This window comes from Mercenaria mercenaria, unplaced genomic scaffold (genome assembly GCF_021730395.1).
Source record: "Mercenaria mercenaria strain notata unplaced genomic scaffold, MADL_Memer_1 contig_1276, whole genome shotgun sequence".
In the NCBI taxonomy this organism is placed as follows: domain Eukaryota; kingdom Metazoa; phylum Mollusca; class Bivalvia; order Venerida; family Veneridae; genus Mercenaria; species Mercenaria mercenaria.
The window spans coordinates 19,865-42,236 of NW_026459255.1; the positions used below are offsets into that span (position 1 = coordinate 19,865).

Sequence of the window (22,372 nt, forward strand, 5' to 3'; positions counted from 1 at the left end):
TCCGCTTAAGCTTGTGCTAGGGGGCGTGAGAGGTGTTGCACATTTCATTACCTCTCATGAACAGACTCAAACAAACCGAGTCTGCTATTATTCTTCTTGGTTGCATTCTTTGCTTCCAAAGGATCTTTTTACATATTTTATTAATTATCACAACAGCAATCTTTAAGTGCCGTGTGGCGGCTGTAAAAGTTCTCCCCGTACTTTGATTCAGTGTTGTTATATTTTCTGGTCCTTTGGGGTCATGTATTCCATTCAACATATATGTAGTAGACTTCCGCTTAAGCCGGTGCTAGGAGGGGGGGGAGGGGAGAGGTGTTGCACATTCCATTACCTCTCATGAACAGACTCAATCAAACCGAGTCTGCAATTATTCTTCTCGGTTGCATTCTTTGCTTCCAAAGGATCTTTTTACAGATTTTATTAACTATCACAACAGCAATCTTTAAGTGCCGTGTAGCGGCTGTAAAAAGTCTCCCCGTACTTCGATTCAGTGTTGTTATATTTTCTGGTCGTTTTGGATCATGTAGTCCATTCAACATATATGTAATAGACTTCCGCTTAAGCCGGTGCTAGGGGGCGTGAGAGGTGTTGCACATTCCATTACCTCTCATGAACAGACTCAATCAAACCGAGTCTGCAATTATTCTTCTTGGTTGCATTCTTTGCTTCCAAAGGATCTTTTTACAGATTTTATTATTATGTCTCCCACCACACAGTGGTGTGGGAGACATATTGATTTACTCCAGTCTGTGTCTGTCTGTGTGTCTGTCTGTCACAAAGCTTGTTCGCACTCTAAATCGAACATTTCTCACCCGATCTTCACCAAACTTCAGCAAAATGTGTCTACCAATAAGTGCTCTGCCAAGTTCGATAACTAGCCAAATCGGCCTAGGCACTTCGGAATTATGGCCCTTGATTTACCAAAAATACTCAGATTTCATGCGCAATTTTACCCCTAAACCGCCGCCTATACTACTAGTGGTATAGGCGTCCTTTGGTGACAAGAAAGCGCATGCACATGTGGATTAAGTAAACAGTATATAAAGACTGACTTACTATTTAGATGATTAGGCAGTTGTGGGAGACATGCGCTTTTCTCAAAAGCATCTCTAGTTCATGTAACGTTATCCATAGGCGTGCTTAATATAAAAATATCTTTTACTGAGTAAAATAGCACGTCACGAATCCCAAGCAAGGGTTTAGAAAAAATTTACCTGTACAACTGCAAAACTAAAGACACACACATATTCAAACACAAATCGCACTGCATTGAGTTACTTTCTGCGAAGAGTGCGATATAGTTAGTGGATACTTGTCTTTCGTTGTCTTAAACAGTAGGAAGAAGAAAGACTATATATGTAGATATACGAGAAAAAAGTTTGTACCAGGGATGCTCAAAAATGCATCCTTATTTCGTAACTTTGTACCGCCAAGGAAATGAGCATAACATAGTCTGCTTAGTGACCTACATTGTCATGAAGGTCATAGCGGAGACTGAATATACCTGTAGTTTCATTAAGGTTTCTATATGTAGCGTTTCCGCTTCATGTAAGGGAAGTGAGGCCTGTTGTTGGTAAGTTATGCATACCTGAACAGTGGAATATTAAGCATCCGATTCTAATGCCATAATACTGTTTCTATGCAAAATAAGATTTATCAATACCCGTTTTATTGTATATGAATTATAAATCTCACAAGCATTCTAAACAGCGTGGGTGTATTTTTTAATTTCACCCTTTTACCCTTTATATCGTGTGTTTGTTAATGTATCTATTCAAATTTGTCCACTACCGTATTTATGAACAAGAAGTTAGAGAATCTGTATCGCAAACTTGTTCATTCTTATTTGAAGTGTTGTGACTTATTTATATGCTTGTTGTAAATTTCGTGAGGTTCTCACCAGTTTTCGCAAGCAGTGAAAACGGATGCTGATTCAACGATCAAAATAATCTATACTCCATGCCATCTAGTGTGGAAACAGTCGCTCTTTCCCTGACACAAGAGGTTCACCTATTTTAGATCAGGCGACCCTTATGCGTAAAGAATCACAAAACATGTGTTGCAAGTTAGTTTTTAATTAATATTTTGATTTCAAAGAATGTAAATAGTTTAAATGGAAACAAAATTCGTATTTTTGCACTCGCGACGCTAAAATGCTACTGCACGACGCAAAATTTTGAATATACAAAGCGGAAAGATTCGATACGATGCGTGACATTTAAGTGCACCGCAGTAAAAATGTCACACGTGGTAGTGTATATTCTTGACTGTTTCAAACCCTATAAATTCAGTTTTATACTATACTGAATTAATTCTCTCTTTCCGGTCTGCTTATTATGATATACATGATGGCTACAGTATTAGATTTAAGCTGATATAGACATTGAGTTTTCATGAGTTTTTATCTTAAGTTTGATCAAGTTTGACCGAGTTTCTACACATACCATATATGTATGTGTTCGAAAAGGTACTAGACCAAAAACACTTTGTCAGTAACGATAAAAGGCTAGACTCGGCTACAACGCTGCAATTTTGATATCAATGAGAAATTAATATTCAATATGAATCTCATCTAAGACTCAAAATCTTTTGAAAATAGAAGTCGTGGAATTCAATCTTAGCATGATCTCAGTCCTCCAAATCGAGCCTGTCTTGATCATTTCTCAAAATCTGATATCAGATTATGAAAGTTCGAACATGTTGATGCATAATTAATTCTGGATGTTTGCGCAGTACTTTGATAATTTATCGGAGCTCGTTCCAACAGGAATGAAAGATACAGTATAAGAACTTCATGTGTGTTTAAACAATACAATTCAAGATATTTAATTAGAACTTCTACTTTATGGAACAATTTACAATTATCAAAAATTAATGAAAATCAATGAGGCAAACACAGTCTTTAGTACGATGTAACAAACAATAAACTGACATTCATTTTATTCAGAACGTTTATTTATTTCTTTTCACAATTATATTTTGTACTCCGATTTTTCTTTTGTTGTTGCTAAGAAAAACAAGTCTGAGATCGTATGGACGAACATAAATTAAAACAAAACTGTGTCGTTTAGGAATCACTGTAATCTTTAAATCCATATTGCAAGTTTTAATTTTTTTTTATCCATGAAGATATAAAAGAGAAGAGTGATCGCAGTACCATAGGTTCAAAATTTCACATGTCTTGTCGTTCGAGTTGTAACATACGGTCGCGGGGAAGATAGTAAATGCAATAAATACCTCCATATCAATACTAAGTATTAAATCATAAGCTATATGCAGAACATTCTCATTCAAGTAAAATACGACAGAGTATTTTGCTGAATCTACAGGCATCCCATATGTAGACATTCATGGAGCAAAATCGTTAAAATATATCAAGAACTGGTTTCTAAAACATAATAGAACATAAAAATCTGAACATTGCGATTACCTGAGTTAAATGTAGCCTGTTCACTTTCCATATAATTTCAAACGTATGTATTTTATCAACATTACAATGATGGCAAAAGTTACTACACATATAGGTAGAAAAAACATACGTAACATATTTTTTCTATCTTGCGAACCTTTAGATATTTCGATAATACCCATACCTTAAGTACGAAGCCCACAGTCCGCTGTCCGCGTCGAAGTAAGTTGCAAATCTCTATTATTACCTCTCATGAGCCCAGTCTGCTATTATATTCTAATTATTGGTTGCGTTCTATACTTTCAACAATTTTCTTATAGTTTATATGAGGGATGTTCGAAACGAAATGCAACACATCTTCTCTTCTGTCCACCTTTCAAATTGGATAAAGGATTTGAATACAGTTGCAGATCTAAATATTGACGTTTTAGTTATATACAGTAAAAAATTCACCGAAATCGGAAATTAAATAAATTTACTTTATTAGTTTGATAACGGTACTGTCATAACTTCTAGCTATAAAATGTAGTTGTTTGCCAAGTGATTTCGCACAGAACTGGGAGGGCTATAAAACGTAGATGAGCTTCACAATTTAACAAAGGCGGATTGAAATATTTGAAATATTTGATTTTGTCTCCGTAAATCTTATCAATTTTTATTATTGGAATTGTCTGTATGTTCTTGAAAGCTGACAAAGACTGTATACGTAAGGAAAAGACTTTGAACTGAGCAAACATTTTGAAGAAAAAAGAAACAAACAAAAAAAGCTGTTGTTTTATTTTTATTTTGGTATTAAGAAAAAGCCTTATATGGCATACACAATTTGTTATTTTTTCAAGTACTTGTTTATATTGTGTTACATCAAAGGGTTTCAATTTTTTGTTAAGGTAGAAAAAGTAACAGAAAAACAAACCAGCAACTATTAACAATAACACACTTTTATTCATAAAAGTAATATTGCAAAATGCCTTTGAAAATTGTCAAATAGCCATAAAATCAAACCTTATGTGTCAAAGTAGTCCACATCATGTCCAGGTCAAAGCTAAATCCAACCAGTGTAAATTCCACAATATTTCACAACAGTTCAAAATTGAATTTAGTATATCAAAAGAATAAATAAATCCTCTTTTCAAAGATGATTTTTTTTAAATCTACAATTTTTATGTAAATCCTTCAAATGTGTAATATCCAAACTAGTAATATTTTGTTATTAAGAAAAACAGGAAAGTCTGCGCTACCTATAAAGATAATCAGGGAAGGTTCAAGACTTTTCAAGTATCTACAACAATAAAAAATTCTTGAAAAGTAAGAACAATCCAGACCTAAAAAAATGTCACCAATTCTGGAATACCATAGAAATATACATAGTACAGGATGTCTAAAAACTAGGCCAATAAACAATAAATTAATCAAAAATGTTAAATGTAACGGGAAATGACATATGCATAACAATTGTTTGCCACCTGAATATTTGTTTATATAGTAAATTTAGTTTTGTTTTTAAACAGACTTATCAAATTATTAAAAACATGTCACTACATATACTGTAATTAATTAGCAAAGGCGTCAACAACTCGCCATCAACACACACACAGTTTGATAGCTGTCACTATGATATGAGGAAATCCATGCTTTGTCTGTGACTCAAAAATCATGTTCAAGTCTATGTAACGGTGTTTGGTGGTCAGACGTGTCGAAAGCTGCAGACAGACCGAGAAGCACGAGGACTGTTACAGAATTTCGGCCGGGAGATGTGAATATGTCATTCTGTACCTTTATCAAAGCCGCCTGAGATGAATGAAACTCCAGTCTCTCATGTAGCTTTTGAATTCATGTGCCGCTCACTGCCCGTTCCAAGAGTTTTGAAATGAAAGGGAGATTAGACAGAGGTCTGTAGATTTTGAGACCTGGCTTCTTTAGCAGAGGTCTTATCCTCACATTTTTAAACTCTTTTGGTACATAACCTTACCCCATTTATGTGTTTATGATGTTGTTATCAACGGCAAGAATTCATTATGACATTTTTATCAAAGCCCATAATGGTAACAGAATTTGTATGGAGATGTCTGTATGATTTGTTTTACCTCTTCTGTCATTGCAGTAGCCAAATCAGCAAGACAGTTTACTTCTTCCTAATGCTCTGAAAAAGTGAAGTCCACTGAATCACAATCAGTCTGGCTATGCGAAACAATGTCTTTCCAAATGTTTGTAATTTTATCGATGAAAAAAGTCACTAAACTTCTGCGCAAGTTCCTTCGAGAATGCGTTGGAGGCACGGGCTGCAACTTGACTGCCTCCTATCAGATTCTGTTTATCTTGGCTAAACCTTGTGATTAGTGCCACATGACTGTGCCTTGTCAGAGAAGTTGTGGACTCGGGCCTGAATTGGGAGAGTATTTATTGTAGCACATTGGTCTCTATAAAGTTGATAGTCGAATTTTACTTTAGATTTATGCCATTTCCGCTCAATTTTGCGTTATAAGTGTAAAGCCCCATAAAGTTTGTCTGTAAAGCACGGAGAGCTTGGTCGAGTTTTTGTGCGTAGGGGAGCGGAGCATGTTTATCTTTCAGTAAGGATAATTCATCTGAATATGCACTCACTAGCTAATCCACGTCTGTGTCTTCTGGAAATGTATGTACTAGAAGGGACACTGAAATACATTGTCTGAAAGAACATACGTCAATAGAGCGCCATTTCATAAAAATAAACCGTCTTTCGCACCGCACCGAAGCTGGTTTTGTGGCACAGGTATTGCATAATGGTCTTGTGACATATTACCAGTATTGTCATATGAATCGATGACTTCGACACGTGATATTATTCTGTTGTTGCCCCTGGTGTTTGGCCGCGGGCATGGGTAGGTCCATTCAAATGTTGATGCATACCACTTGACTGAATTACACTGGTAAATCTGACAGCACCTTGATCTGATGGAATATCGAGATTGAAATTCATGTATCCCACAAGCAAGCCATTCTTCTTATAGAAACATACTACTGTGTAAACCGATTTTCGTTTTTTTTGGTGGTGGTCTATATGTCACTGTCACTTGCATACAATCCATGTATTAATTTTTTTTTAAGATGTTTGTCACGACTAGATGCAATAACACGAAGAGTAAATATGGAATTATGCATGAGAGCCACAGTACCTCCACGGCTGCGGCTGCATTGTACAACATTTTGAACTGAATAACCATTTGGTACATGTTCGCCAATACACATTTCATCCGGGGTAGTTCCGAGCAAAGTATCAGTGATTGCTTGGAAGTCAAAGTCTTTTGAAACTATATAATCACACAGAGAATTTGTCATTAATATTTAATTTTGATAGCACTTTTGGTTTTATGCTGCCGAATTTCAAGATTATGTCCATCTATTCAGTTTTAAATGTTGGTAAAAATTCATTTCGTGATTGAACTATAATTTTGATTGCTTCGGGCAGTACTTGTAAGTTATTCAAAGGAACTCCTTCATTGACATCCCATATTGACATAACTCGATATCTACCCCCTCTTGTACCTCTGTATTTTAAAATATCTAAATGTTTTATTGTAAATAAATGCTGGTTGGCGAGCGTAGCGAGCCTAAAGACAACAACAAAGAATGGACATTCAAAGGTATTATGATGTAATTAAAAATTTATACTGTGCCTAAAAAGGGAAGTGGGTGAGATCGCATCCGCCCCCGCCCCCTTGGATACGCCCTTGCACACCAGTTATGTTAAATGTATTTTCATTTACATCAGATATTTCCTTCTGTTGAATAAATAGTAAAATATTTCATGCAATTTGATAAAATGTCTTTTTGATAAAAGGAAACTTTAAATTCATTTAAAGACCTTTTATGACCTTTTAAGTTAAAGTGTACAATGTTTATGACCTTGAAACGAAAGTATTGAACGAAACATTTTTGTCATTTTCAGATTGTCTAGTTACCTAATATATATATTTACAGAAAAATAGGAGTCAAAAGCCATTGGATTAGCTGAAGAATTGAGTAGTTGCTAACAAGTAAACGTAAACAGGAATTGCTAATACAGACCAAGTTGCATTACTTTTCGAACATCACTTGTATTGTATGGTAATAACCTGTAAGAAGGCTTGGTATCAAAGTCTCGATTCTTTTACTACGGTAAGTATGTTATGATAATAAAAACATATATATATTTACTATAGACTCATCTATATATATATATATATATATATATATATATATATATATATATATATATATATATATATATATATATATATATAACATACTATTATTAAAACGTAGATAAAACACATAAAATACAGTATATTTCCATTCAATAATTGAATACTAGTTATACTAGAATATACTGATTTATTAAACCGCCTTATAAATTACATACAACATGGATATAATGTAAGTCGTGAAAGATTTGGTTAAAAGCCGCTCTGAAATATGATACAAAACTGCAGATATACTACTGATATATTTTCACTTTTAATGAAAGAAATCAATATGCTTTTGTTCGTAGTGGAACTTTTTCTATTCAGAATTTCAATGAATAACTGTATCTAATTACATTCAGAAAAGCCCCGTTTATGTTTGTTACGTCACGTACAGCATTTTATATTTTGGAAAGCATAAGGTATGTACTTATTTCATTTTTTTTTAATAAGTTATTATGTGTTACTTTTGGCAGAGTCAAAATCTAACGAACATTAATTTACATGGTTCTATCAAAATAAATTTACAATCGATTAAGATTATAATGTTATTATACGTTGCCGTTAACATTATCTAAAATCAGATCGCAGTTGGTTACTACAATGTAATATGGGCTTTCCAAATTTCTTCTCCTTGGAAAATAATTTTTGTTATTTGACGATAAAATATCTCTTCTAAAAACAACAAAAACGATTACAACTCGTATAGTAGTCGCAACTTGACCGCGATGGTTGACCTTAGGCTGATTATTCATATAGATCATTTCATTGTAGAAAATAAGGGGTGCTAAGGGAAGCCGTGTATTGTTCAAAGTAATGAATTAGTTTGTGTACAATGCACAATCAAAGTATATATACATAAATTTGATCAGCTAAAACTTTCCAGTACAATAATTTATATTTATATTAATTTATATTTCCATTTTCTCGTGCACCTCGTGTTTTTCACACCACTGCAGTAAATCTATATCACGATAAATGTACGTAAAATTTGAATTTATGAATGCAAAAAGATGAAGCGTACACACCTTTTCAATAATAAGTTGTGCCTCATTATGTATTATAATACAAAGGTCAACCATCGGGGTCAAGTTGTGTCTACTATACTGTAATAATGTAGATTTATATAGTGTATGTAATTAGCTTGCATTTCAAAAATACAAGAACGTTTACTAGTAAGCCATATTTAACGATTACCGTAGTTTTCATTATCAACTTGTACTATTGTACTTATTTTGACTAAGTGCTATGTTTTATAATGTTTTCCGAAATGTGTTTCTTTTTCTTTTTATTTTTTTTTTGGTAAAAACAAAAACGAATTAGAAGTGCAGAAATTAATTATTTCTTGCATGTTATACGGGGATTCCAGTATTTTTACCGGTATTTGAAAATTCCATGTTACACCCTGGGGTGTAAGATGACTCTTCGTGCTGCAAATGACGAATTACATACATATGTAGAAGATTTATGTTGTAATTTATTATTCAGCATTTCATAAAATTGATTAAACATCCAATACCTTGACAATTCCTTTGTTCCTGTTAGCATATTTCTCGATTCAAAAAACGTCATTTTATCAAAAAGTTATAACGCTACGTAGAGATGGTACCTAAAAATTCCAATTCATCTTTACAGATTGTTTTCATAGTGAAATGATAGCTAAGTTTACCAATTTACTAAATATATTTCTGGTTTAAATTTCCTCTTCTCCATGCAAAACTAGAAATCATTATTTTAAATAATGACTTTCTCAAAATATCTGAAGCAAAATTGACAAATCTTGCAATGAACGCTTTTCAATGATTTTAGGATTTCCCCAATTATAGTCTATATCAAAAGTTTCCATAATATAGTGTAAAGTGTAAGTTTAGTCTACTTTCAACACTTTGAAAGAGCCCATTCTGAACTTTCTTTTGTCTTTTACAAAAGTCAAATTCCAAACCTAGCCAAGATTCTAAAACCCTTAAAACAATTTTGAGTGAAAGAGAATGACATGCTCTTTATTTTAAGCTTACCAAAACCATATCATAAAAGAAGTTATTAAAGATTTAATAATGTAAATAAACGGCATAGCGGCGCGCTTGAAAAGAAACCGAATGAAACGGGCAAATATTTTCAATGAATGCCTCAAAGATGTACTTAAAAGTCCTTGGTAACGTGTTAGTGAGAAATAATATATCTCATTTATTGATTTGCTCTCGAATAAAATCATTGTTTGTCGTTCAGATGCGTATTCTTATATCACGGGGGCTTTGCATCTGAACTCCAAACAATGATTTATTCTGCGACAAATCACTAAATGAGATATATTGTTTCTTAAATAAAGTTATCTCCATATGCTTTTTGAGCGATAAATATATGCAGTTTAGCCACTTTGTTACACAAACCTGATACCAGTTTAACTTTTTTTTTATTTCTTATTGTTGGATATATAAATTTAACATTTTTATATCTATTTTTTTTGTAAACCAATGTATCACCATTGAGAACAATAAATAACTTTGGCTAAAAGATCAAGCTAAATAACGTTTCTTAATGTTATAAATTTTCTTTAAAGGAAACTATGCATAATTTTACTTTATCTTCATGTACAACTAAACTTTCTATCAGGGCCTCACTACAACTTATAAAATAACTGTCAGTGTAAGCCATGAGAAAAGTGAGCATGCTGTATTTTGAATGCAAAAAGATTTAAACAAATGCAGGTCATATTTTGTCTGCCTGATCAGTTGTTAGAAAAAGGACCTATCTGATTTTTCTTTCACTTTTGACCAAGGTTTAATGTTGACTTCAGTTTATTGGTCAATTCAGAGTCGTTCCACTTAGATGTTCTTGGGTAGGTACCATCTCTACGTTACGCTGCAACTGATGAAACAAAGCCAGCTGTCTTTGAAACGTCGTGGCGCCTTTCCTGTTTTTAGATATTGGTTTTAATATGCTGCCATGAGAAATATTTCTATTAAGAAGGTCGTTCAGTTTATTTTAGTTTCATTTTTATTTCTTGAATATGGTATGCAAGAAAAAGATTCTATCACTGGCTGTAGGTGCAGGTACAGTTGGGAATATCTCGCTCTCGGGAGACTGTTAACGTTTAACCTTATAGTCCTGTCTTGTAGATAAATATACAAGTGGAGGAAAGACGTATTATTTTATTCAGAGATTTCAAGTCTGCTTGATAGAAATTAAGAATTAAAAGACGAAGACAGCAAGTCGATATATGTTGAGAGAGCATAGTCATCAATAATAGTTGTGTAGTGACAGTAATCTTTGCACACCAAATGATTATACATTTTCAGAACTCTTACGTGAATTTGTACCTTCAGTAACATGCAGTCTACATATAAGTCACCCGCCTTAACTGTTGGCATTATGTAAGACATTGTCATTGCGCCTTTAACGAAAGAATATTAATTTTATATACTATTTAAACAGTGATAATGTATGAATCTAGTCAGGTAACGAACATTTTCCTTTTGGTAGATAAACGACAATAGCCGGCATTTGCTTTGTCGATAAAAAGGCTTTATAAAAACCAAACATTACACAACCGCAATTAAAAGCAATTAAGAGAATATCGAATATTCTTGAAATGAAAACAAAGGTAGAGTAAAGGTGAGAAGTGTCAGACACTGAAATTAGAAATTGTATGAGTAATGTAGGATAAAAGTGAACCGAAACACTTCAAAACATCTTATACCAATCACAAAATCCAGCATGCATGCAAAACAAACTACCGAACTATGTATGGCTACACAAATAAACTATGATAACAGAGTCACGTTACATCGGCCTAATTTCAGTTTGATTGCATCTTTTGAAAAAAAAGTATGAACCCTTTGGAAAACACTTCTGATAAAAAATATAAAATTGCCCGTTTTAGGTTTCATAACTAAAGTTGGAATATGGATTGGGTACATTAATGTGTGAACAGTTTGTCAATGGAATTTTATAAAACAGTTTATAACGTGCACATCCAAACCAATTCTAGATGAGTTAAGAACAGAATCCGTACCAACGCTTTAACAATGCTTATCCTTCGGGATCATTGATTTTATCTCATTTAGATTTGACGATTGATTACTGCTTAAGCCGGTGCTAGTGGGCGTGGGCAGTTGCTCATTGCACAGAATCAAACCGAGTCTGCAATTTTCACTGTTTGCCTTGTTCTCGGTGCTTCCGAGGGATCCACTTTTCAGTTTTTTTTTTACTTCACAACAGCGGGTGTTTTATCTCAGTGTTGTTGTATTTTCTGGTCCTTCGGGATATTTGATTTCATCTCATTTAAATTTGAAGACTAAATACTGCTTAAGCCGGTGCTAGGGGACATGGGCAGTGTAGCAATTTCCATTACTGTTTATGAACACTGTCTGCCTTGTTCTCGGTGCTTCCGAGGGATCAACTTTTTAGATTTAATTAATATATAAAGAATAAAAGTAAAGGAGTGTATTCATTTTTCTTTTCAGCAAATGGCGATCGGACTGGCATGTTATTGGGCAATCTTGTTTGTTTTGCCTCTCGCCTGTGCTACTTTTGTTTGCAATGACACATATTCAAACACACAAGGTCTGCAGGTAAAGATTTTTCTTTTTTGGGTTTAACGCTAATTTTTAATAATATTTCAGTTATGTAATTGCGGGTACTTAACCTAACCAGTGTTCCTGGATAATGTACCAGTTCAAACCTGTTCTCCGCAAGTAACTCCCACATGAATAAGAGGTGGAGGACGAATGAATTTATCAAATCATCACGGAGAACAAACGGCCCCTCCGGGAATCGAACTCGCGACCCAGCGATCTGTAAATCTGCACTATCCCTATTGAGCTAAGCGGGCGGGTAGGTAAAAATAAATATTGCATAAATACACGTATGAACATTCTTATTTCCTTTTCATATATACGTGTGTAATTATTATAACTACTGTCGTAAAACTACCATTTGAAATATCACAATCAGTATTATGTAGGCATAGGAAATAGAGATCAATATAATTGCACCTTTACTAATCCTACCAGGTGTTCTGTATTACAAAAAGTGGATCTATTGTGACATTTTGATACAAGCGAAACTGTATTATCTGCACTGTTATTTACCTACTGGTACTTCGTTTTATTATTGGCTTGTTAAAAGTTAATTTTTTACCATATGTAAGTTGACAGAATCATAGGAACCATGCCTTGAGGGGTAAATCAAACACAAATGAATAAATCCTTAATGATTTTGTTGTGCAAAAAAGTATGATATTGTGTCTAAAACAGTTTTCATTTTCCACTCAATTGTGTAATTGCAAGGGAAGTAAACTAATAGATCTCTACTTATAAGTACTAGCCTAAGGCAAGAGTTGTCATTCTTTGTGGATCACAACTTTAAATTAAAAATTAAAACTTCTGTTATTGATATTAACAAAACTATCATAAACTCCACATTTGTGAAATCATTTTTGGTTATTTCAAGGACTCGGAAATTATTTTCTAGATTTTAATTAATGTAATATTATCATTGAAAATTTTAGGGCCGATCTCTATATTATGTAGTATAGTTATTCAGACCGTTTTGCAAGCCTTGTCAATTAGACGCTATATTCTGTTGCAGTGTTTTCCATGTGGGCCAGGATATACAAAGAAAGATGAATGTAGGACAAACCAAACTCTCGCACAGTGTATCCGATGCAATGAAGGAACGTACCAACCACACTGTTTATCTGCAAATGAAACTGGTGTGTGCAGAAACTGCACGTTATGTAATGTTTATATAGAAAATTGTACTATTTACCATGATGCTGTCTGTGGAGGGAGCAATAATGTAAAGGGTAAATCATTACTATTGTTATTTTATTATTGTTATTATGCCAGATTTATATAGCGACCTTATCATGATAAAGACGTTTAAACTCACTTTACATAGCGCAAAGGCAGCCGCTCAGAGCTTCAGTGTCATCCTCTAGTACAAACATATTGGAATCTGACCACAGAGACAAAGTGAAACAAAGTCCCCAGAACAGAGAAAGAAATAATTTTAAATACAGGCCCACCCGGCTATCTTAGCCTAGCTCTCTGAGAATAGACAGTATGATTCTTTAACATGCCCGATGTATAGCACCAATACACGTAAATCCGCGTTTCCTAGGAAGAACCTGTGCTCGCCTCTAAGAGTAATACAGGTACAACACATGCTTTCTATGTAATGCAACTAAGAATCAAATTATGAATCTAAGAATCAAATAATTAATCTATAAATCAATTTGTCATGTTTATCGCGAAATGCCAATCATCGAAAGTATTACTTCTCCAGCTGTTTATTACGTAACGAGCAAAAGTCATTTTTTTTGCAGCCACATTATTTTGAGCGAGTTCACTTTCAATAAAACTGTATAATTATTTAGATAATTGAATGAAATAAAGTGGCGCGAACTACCATTGATATGAAAGATTTTTTGTAGAAGGTACCAGTGAAGGAAATGGATTTTCAGTATTGATGTTGCCTTTCATATGGCTCTTCTCAGTTTTCGTCATCGCCTGCACATTTGTTTTCTGCCAATACAGGTATAATTTTGTGACACTGGTATAGAGGCTACAAAACACAACGTAATCTGCACTTATTATCCCTAGCAATAATTTTGAGAAAACAGAAGCTCATGCCGAAATACTGAATGTTAACAAATTTTATTTATTTATTTTTTTGAATATATTTAATAACATTAGTTTATGAATAAAATACCAAGTATCGTATATCAATAATAAGGGCAACACAAAAATAAAGTAAAATTGCTGCGAAAGGTAGACAGAAGTTATTTTCCCATAATTCAACAATTGCAGGACTGACAGCAAGGAGGACTGACAGTTCAAAGAAATACTGGATAATACCTTGCGAAAATTACTAAAGAGTAACTAAAGTAAACATAGCTATTAATGAAACGAAGCTTTTACTAACGGTAAAGTTCCAAGAAATATTGCAAACGGGACGTTAGGGCGAGTACGTCTATTCGTACGTCCGTCATATTTTGTGTTCGGGTCATAACTGAATAACCCTTAATGGTATTGACTTTAAACTGTGCATATATGTAGTTGGCGATAAGACAATGCGCAAAGCATATGACCCAGGTTGCAGGTTGAAGGGCAAGGTCACAACTGGAGCTCATAGTTAAATGATAACATCATTTTTCGTTTTCGGAGCATAGCTTAAAACGGTTTAAAGTATTGACCTTAACTTAGCGTATAGGTAGGTGGCGATCAGACAATGTGCGAAAACATTAAACATTTTGGAAGGCGAAAGGTCAAGACAACAAATGGAGCTCAAAGGCCAAATTTGTCATCCATGTTGGTGACCGGAGTTAAATTTAATAACTATGCAAGATAAGGATCCAGTTTTCTTCAATTTTACTCTTTACTCCTCTAATCTTCCGGTGTATATTGTTCTGCTTTGCGGAGCCCTATGTTGCCATTGCGTTGTTAGAGATTCACATCGCAGGTATTACTTTCATTTACACTATCCTGTCCCGGACCATTGCAGGCCTAGGACTTAAGTTAGGTATTCTCCAAAACCAATTAAACCTCCTACATGGTGATTTTATCAGTGACTACCTTAAGGCGGCGGTGCACTACCGCCTCTCTTTGTTTGCTGTATTTGTGTGTGTGTGTGTGTGTGTGTTTTGTTTGTGTGTATGAGTTTATGCGCGTCTGTGCAAGTGTGCGTGTGCACGTGCGTGCTTTGTTTCTGGATATTTATTCTTGTTTGCTTTGTATGAACCTCAAACATAACTGTATGTTTCGAATCTATATATAACGGTATAATTTGTTTGTTTGTTTTGGGTTTAACGCCGTTTTTCAACAGTATTTCAGTCATGTAACGGCGGGCAGTTAAACTAACCAGTGTTCCTGGATTCTGTACCAGTACATATCTGTTCTCCGCAAGTAACTGCCAATTTCCCCACATGAGTCAGAGGTGGAGGACTAATGATATCAAACAAAATGTCGTTTATCAAATAGTCATGGAGAATATACGCCCGAGGATCGAACTCGCGACCCCGAGATCCGTAGACCAACGCTCTTACCTACTGAGCTAAGCGTGCGGGCTAATATAACGGTATAATGTTTTGTAAATGATTAATAATGGTATTGTTATCTGAGGATTTCACATATTGTAAAATCCCACATTTCCTTTATATTATGTTTTCTGCTTGGAAGTAGCAATTTTGTTTTTGACACGATGATTATCTGGACAGATTACTTTAAAACAAGCTCACAGGAATCATTTGTTGCCAGATAGAACCTACATCTCTTGACAGGCGAATAAAACCATCATGTTTCTAAAGTTTGTAAATTGCTTAAACACCACCCTTGAGTGTCAAAATATGCATACACATTTTGAAACTTGAAAAGAACATATTCTAAAAACCATTTCGATTACGGTATGTGTCGCAAATACCTTATCACAAGACAACCCCCTCGCTACAGGTCAAATTTGGTAATTCAGTATGTGTGAGAAAAAATGGTATTTTGTCCAGCCTTTTTACTAAGTTTGCCCCTTGTGGCTTTGTTCTTTATGCAGGGTTGAAATACTTTGAGATCGCAGCTGCACACTATGAGGTTTACATCAAGGATACCTAGTAAATATTACTACGCAGACAGTAGATTAACTTTTGAGAATATCCATTCTTTTCAAGTAAAGTAGTGCATAATGACATTACATTTCACATATATTAACACTGTAAGCGACTATTGTAAAATTAACTTACCTCGAAACAAACATAATGACTATATTGCTAAATGACCAAATCTTTCTGTGAAAGGTGCCGACAGCGTCTTAATGAAGTCGGCAATAACAAAAGGAACAATGCTGTGGATCGAGTAATACCAAGAGACGATTGCAACCCTGGTGATAGAAGAAAAGGCGAATACATACATAACTTTACAACCCAAAATGAATTGGCATGTGAGTCATGGAACTCCTACCTTCAGTTTTTAAGATGTTTAATTTATTGTATTTTTATACTACATGTATATCTATATTCTGTAAATGTCCTGCTGTTATGTAACAACAACATATGTATGCCGTATGTCTTAATATAAAGAATATTACTTTAGTCACTCGGATGACTGCTAAAAGGGATACATTAAAAAAAACTTTTGTTGAACTGTTCAGGCTGAGCTAATGGTATAGGACGATGATCCGGCGTCCGTATCCTGGGTCCTGCGTCAACATTTTACTTTAACATAGTCTCTTCTGGAACCATTTAGTAGACGTTGATGAAACTTAGTCTAAATATTATTTGGATGGTCCTTTTTGAATAGCAGTGCAGAAGTTCTTTGCCAAGTTTGTCATATAGGCATAAGCTTCGATATGTGACATGCATTATGTAATAGTTTTCTACCCAGTTTGTTCAAATCATGCTTCTTGGGCCAAAGCTGGTCCCACCTAGGGATTCACGTGTTTTACAATTATTGGCCCTGTGCAGGGTGGTCACTTGTTTTAAGAAAAACTGTAAAACTTTGTCCAAAACCTTACGATTTAGAGCTAAGATATTTGACAAATAGCATTGTTTACAGGTCCTATACTAAGAAAGCACGCATCCGTTTGAGTCGGTTAGCGATATAGTGTCATCGTGGCCCTCATGTTTAAATGTTTTAAAAAACTCAAAATAATTCTGCGGGCTCTGCATTTGACATATTACAGCAATAATACATAACAAAATGAATTAAGCTCAATTTATAAAGGTTTAACATCAAATGTTTTTCTGTTTGTTGATGAGGAAACGTTGTGATTAAACGAAAAATTCACAAATTATCAAAATACGGGTTTCAAGGACAGTAGCCATGCTTCAAGTAGCACAGGAAAATTAATATTTTGATTGTCTTTATTTTCTGGAATGTGAAAATAAAACAAATGTACACATCAGGATATTCTTTCTGAAAGAAATTCTTTACACTTTTTAAATTTCTTGAGTGTAAACAAAGGACGGTTGTCTTCACAATTAGGAAAAAAATGGATTTTTCAGAGTCTGAGTCCTGAGTCTGAATTACCTTTGCACATCTGGGATAGTTGTTTCTATGGACATATTTATCTTAAAGAAACATTATCACTGTATGTAACAATGCCAATATTTTTCAAACAAAGTTTCACATTAACAAAATTAATGACTTAATAATTTTTGTATAAGTATTTTCATAATAAATAATTTGGCTTTATTTCAAACCTAAAGATATTTTGTCAATCGTGTTGCTTTAAACATAACAAAAATAAACATTTGATACAATTCCTAAATTCTAACTTTAGATCCTTTGGAAAACAGACGGAGTACTTCGAAAAACATAAACAGTACTGTTGGCAAGGTTCCGATAATTGAATGCTTGTTAGGAGAAAACGACAAGAAGAAAGCTCCTGGAGGCTCTACACCGAATGATGTGGACGTACACGTTGACGCAGGGTCCCAACATAGATCTACAACAGGTATCAGTTTAATCAATACGTTCATCATGTTTTTATTGGTTGGGTTTAACGTCGCACCAACACAATTATAGGTCATATGGCGACTTTCCAGCTTTGATAGTGGTGGAAGACCCCAGGTGCCCCTCCGTGCATTATTTCATCACAAGCGGGCACCTGGGTAGAATCACCGACCTTCCGTAAGCCAGCTAGATGGCTTCCACACATGAAGAATTCAACGCCCCGAATGAACCCACATCGATAAGGGGCAAGTGATTTGAAGTCAGCGACCTTAACCACTCGGCCACGGAGGCCCTCGCGTTCATATGTTAACGAATATCTTTTTTAAACCATTAGCAATGGTCGCCCGTTATATTAGTGCTATAGAGGTATATCAATATCTCTTGCACGTCTTGTTCTTTTCCATGGCTTGACGATCATCGTCAACATCCATTGTTCTGTATTCCCAGCCTCCCTATGTTCTAATTAATTATTTCATGATATGTATGTCATTGTTTTCTAAGCACTAATTAAAACAAACTGGAGATAAAATAAGTGAAGTGTTATGACTAGTTAAACAAGTATCGTATTCAGACTCATTATATCAGATATGTAGACCAACACCGTTTAATTCATGGTTTTATGTCCAAGAACAGCACATTCGATTTTCTTCCCAAAACAGAACTATAAGTTAAATCAAAATAAACATTTGTAATACGAAAATTCAAGTACAAGTTTAGATGGTAGAAATCATGCTTCATGTAACAGAAAAAAATGTGTATTAATTTAGGGTTCTTAAAAAAATTTTTACAACCATTTATAAGCCTTTTTTACACAATTTCTATTCTGATGAAAAAAAAAGTATACAATTCTATAAAGGTTTTTTTCATAATTAAAAAAAAACACGGGTTATTTTTCACATTGAAATAAATTACAAAGTAAATATGAAACAATTTGTTTTTTTGTACCATTATCGTAAGGTAGATAACAAATATGACTATGAAACATGCAAATAATATATATTAATTTGTAAAAAAGAAAATAACATTTACGCTGACTGGATGATATAATTTGTTGTAGTATTTTATAAAAGTAAAATTATGAAATGTTACAAAATCAAGGCATTTTGTCAACAGTGGGGTGTTCAAACATCAATTTTCACGATATAAAAGCCTGATACCTATTGTTTATTTGAATCATGTGATTTCATTGCAAATAGATTTCCTATTCCACAATATTAATGTTAATTTGAAAAAACGACAAGGAAAACAAGATTCTTGAGGATCTACGCTAGAATTGGCACCAGCACGTTTAAGATGCCACGAGTAGGGATATTTAATTGTATAACGAAATATCCAACTGTAGCACACAGTATCTTGAATATGATAAAGACGATTCCCGAAAACATATTCATTACAACTTTCATATTTTCTGGTGTATTTTAAGTACCGGTTATCAATTTATAATAAAAATAATGAGCGATTCGTAATAGTTGATGGCATATTTGTTAAACGACGCTTTAGGTAACAAATATAAATGCATTTTTCCCGCCAGTTTTAGCACTTAGATAAAAGTTTAAATTGCCAGCAGACAAAACACAGAAATTATTATAAAGTCAACGTATTTTTCAATCAGTATATGCACCTGAACAAAACTACACAGCTGAGTACATGTATGCAAGTGAACACAATTTACTTAACTACGCGACAGCTTCTGTAGCCTAATGGCAGAGCGCCTGCTTCGAGTGCAGGAGGTCGAGGGTTCAATCCCTAGCCGATTCATAACAAAGACGTAACACAAATGATATTAGTAGTTTCCTTGCTTGACGCTCAGCATTAAAGGGAATTCCTATAGTTTTTTATGCGCATCTTTCTGCACAGCCGACACTTTCTATGGAATACTGAACTGAAGTCAACATTTGTTGAAACATGTTACAGACAATCTTAAATATGAGGAATTTTGAATGAAATAACATTTTTGATAAGTTATATCAGTAATCAAATGTTGATACTGGTTTATGTTGTATTGACAAGTATCATGCCTGACAGGTATCTTGCTATTTTTGTGGTTGTGTTTTCACATCGCATTTTAGTACAAAGACAGTGTTGTTCATATAATGTAAGATAATTGACTTAGTACTGATAAGACAATATCACCTTTCAGATTATTTAGTATTCAATTATAGAAAGAATTAAGAATTTTTAAAACTTTTTTTTAATTTTTAGCAGACATACATGTAATCAATTTGGCCAGGTTCGCGCCATTTCCGTCCGAACAGGTGTTGTATTCTAGCGGTCTTAACATAAAATTTAGCCTGGTGACCCATACATTTTTAGCCATTTTTTATGCTCACAATACAATTATCTATATACATGAAGAAAAAGATAAAATTCTATGAAAGAGTTTTTTCAAAATTTAAAAAAAATATTCTTCACTATGGGTATTTTTCATTGAAAAAAGTTCACAAAAGTAAATATGAAACAATTTTGTTTTTCATTTGTACCCATTATTGTAAGGATAGAGTATTACAAATATGACTATGATATCAAATAAGTATATAATAAAATCTGTAAAAAGAAAAAACCGTATTGTGCTGCCTGGATGTATATTTTGGTTGGTATTTATAAAAAAGCAGAAAATTATGAAAATGTTGAAAAATCGCTGGCAGTTTCAGCAACAGTGGGTGTGTTCAAAACAATTTTTCACAAAAACAAGCCTGGTGACCTATTGTTTATATTTGTTCATTGTTTTCAGCACAAATTTTCCTATCATATATGTGAATTTAAAAAAATTCTATGAAAGGAAAAAAACTATAGGAATTCTCTTTAAGAGGATATCGCTAGAATTGGTCAGCCCATGTCAGTTTAATGTCACTGAGTAGGGCATCATTTAATGTGTCTACGACGTAATATTCCAGTGATGTAGCACAGACAGATATTTACGTGACTGAATTTTTTTTGAAAAAGACGTTCCGGAACAGATGCATATCATTTAACAATGCATTTTGCAATGTTTCTGGTGTATTTTAATGAACAGGAGCTTTATTATAGTTTTATACTATAAAAATACGCGACTCAAATTATATACCACTTTCTGATAAAACGTGAGCGAAGCGTTTGTCTGTACGGTTAGGACCATTACAAAATATTAAAAGATATTTTTTTTTTGAAATTTTATTTTACTAATGAAAGAGTTTATTTTTTAGTCAAATTTTCTTAGGAAATACTGTATTAAAGTTTCGATGTATTTCCTGTCTTGAAGTAGATCAAAAGAATTTAAAATTATTAAGACAACACATTCTTTCTAGTTTCGACTTTTATGTCTTCGTCAGAAATAAAAACGTACAATACAAACGACGTCACGTCCGTTCGGAGTACACATACAGTCCGACGTCAATGTACATGACATCTCTAAAGTAAACACTTGAAGTAAACACCTCCTTATCTAAATCCCTTTCTCTTCTTTGATTTCGGAAGAAACAGGTTTATACAAAGTAACAGCATCTATCGCAACCTTTGTGACATTGACGCATTGCTGACAATTATATAAAGGTTGCTGTAACATAGAATATGTCATTTTTTTCTTTTTGAATTATTATTCAATTGTACCAAAGATAAATATTTTAACGATTAGTTTTCAAGAATGTGAGGTGATTCACCAGATTGAAGCAGTTTAATAGAATTGTGTACCACAGTACATCAATTTTATTGCAACAGATGTTGTATTTGTGGTCGATGAAGGTTATAGATAATCTTTCTCGCTTGGATCATGACTCTTCAAGTGTCCAATTAATGGCATGATCAAGTGCAGTGATCATTTGAGACATGCAAACTTAAGATATTTCTTTCGTCTGTAATCATCTCGTTAGTTCTCTCCTAGCGCAAAAGCCATCGGAGCTGCATTTGAAATTTTATACATCCTCTCATCAGGTGAATGAAGTTGATATTTTGCCGACGCATTTACGTCAATGTCTGCTTTGACGTATGACTTGACAATGTTCTTATTTTGATCGTCTGGAAACTTTCTCGGAATAAACAGACAATATAGAAACATAGCTGCCACAAAGGTAAAAAGTTTGCATCATCCGTAGTGACAAATATTTTCAATATGCTACAATTTAAACGTCTTTAGAGATGTCATGAACATTAACGTTGGACTGTATATGTACTCTGCACTTTTTAAAGGAGGTTTGCATGCAGTACTTGCTTAACAATTCTATATATATAGAAGGTTGAGGTAAACTCATTAGCTATCTCATATCGGGCCGGTGGTTTCACACTTTTTATCACCACGATCCTTTACAAAACACAGCCAAAAATGACATATCTGGTTTTCTATTGAATGG

The 22,372-nt window shown here is 33.9% G+C and overlaps 1 long non-coding RNA gene across 1 annotated transcript; it reads left to right on the forward strand.

Annotated features, from left to right (window-relative positions):
- Nucleotides 1–12,071: 12,071 nt before the first annotated feature.
- LOC128551576 (uncharacterized) lies at nucleotides 12,072–18,045 on the forward strand. The gene is made up of 4 exons (XR_008368833.1): nucleotides 12,072–12,179; nucleotides 13,198–13,414; nucleotides 14,045–16,536; nucleotides 17,878–18,045. It is a non-coding gene; the product is annotated as an uncharacterized LOC128551576 (long non-coding RNA).
- Nucleotides 18,046–22,372: the final 4,327 nt, after the last annotated feature.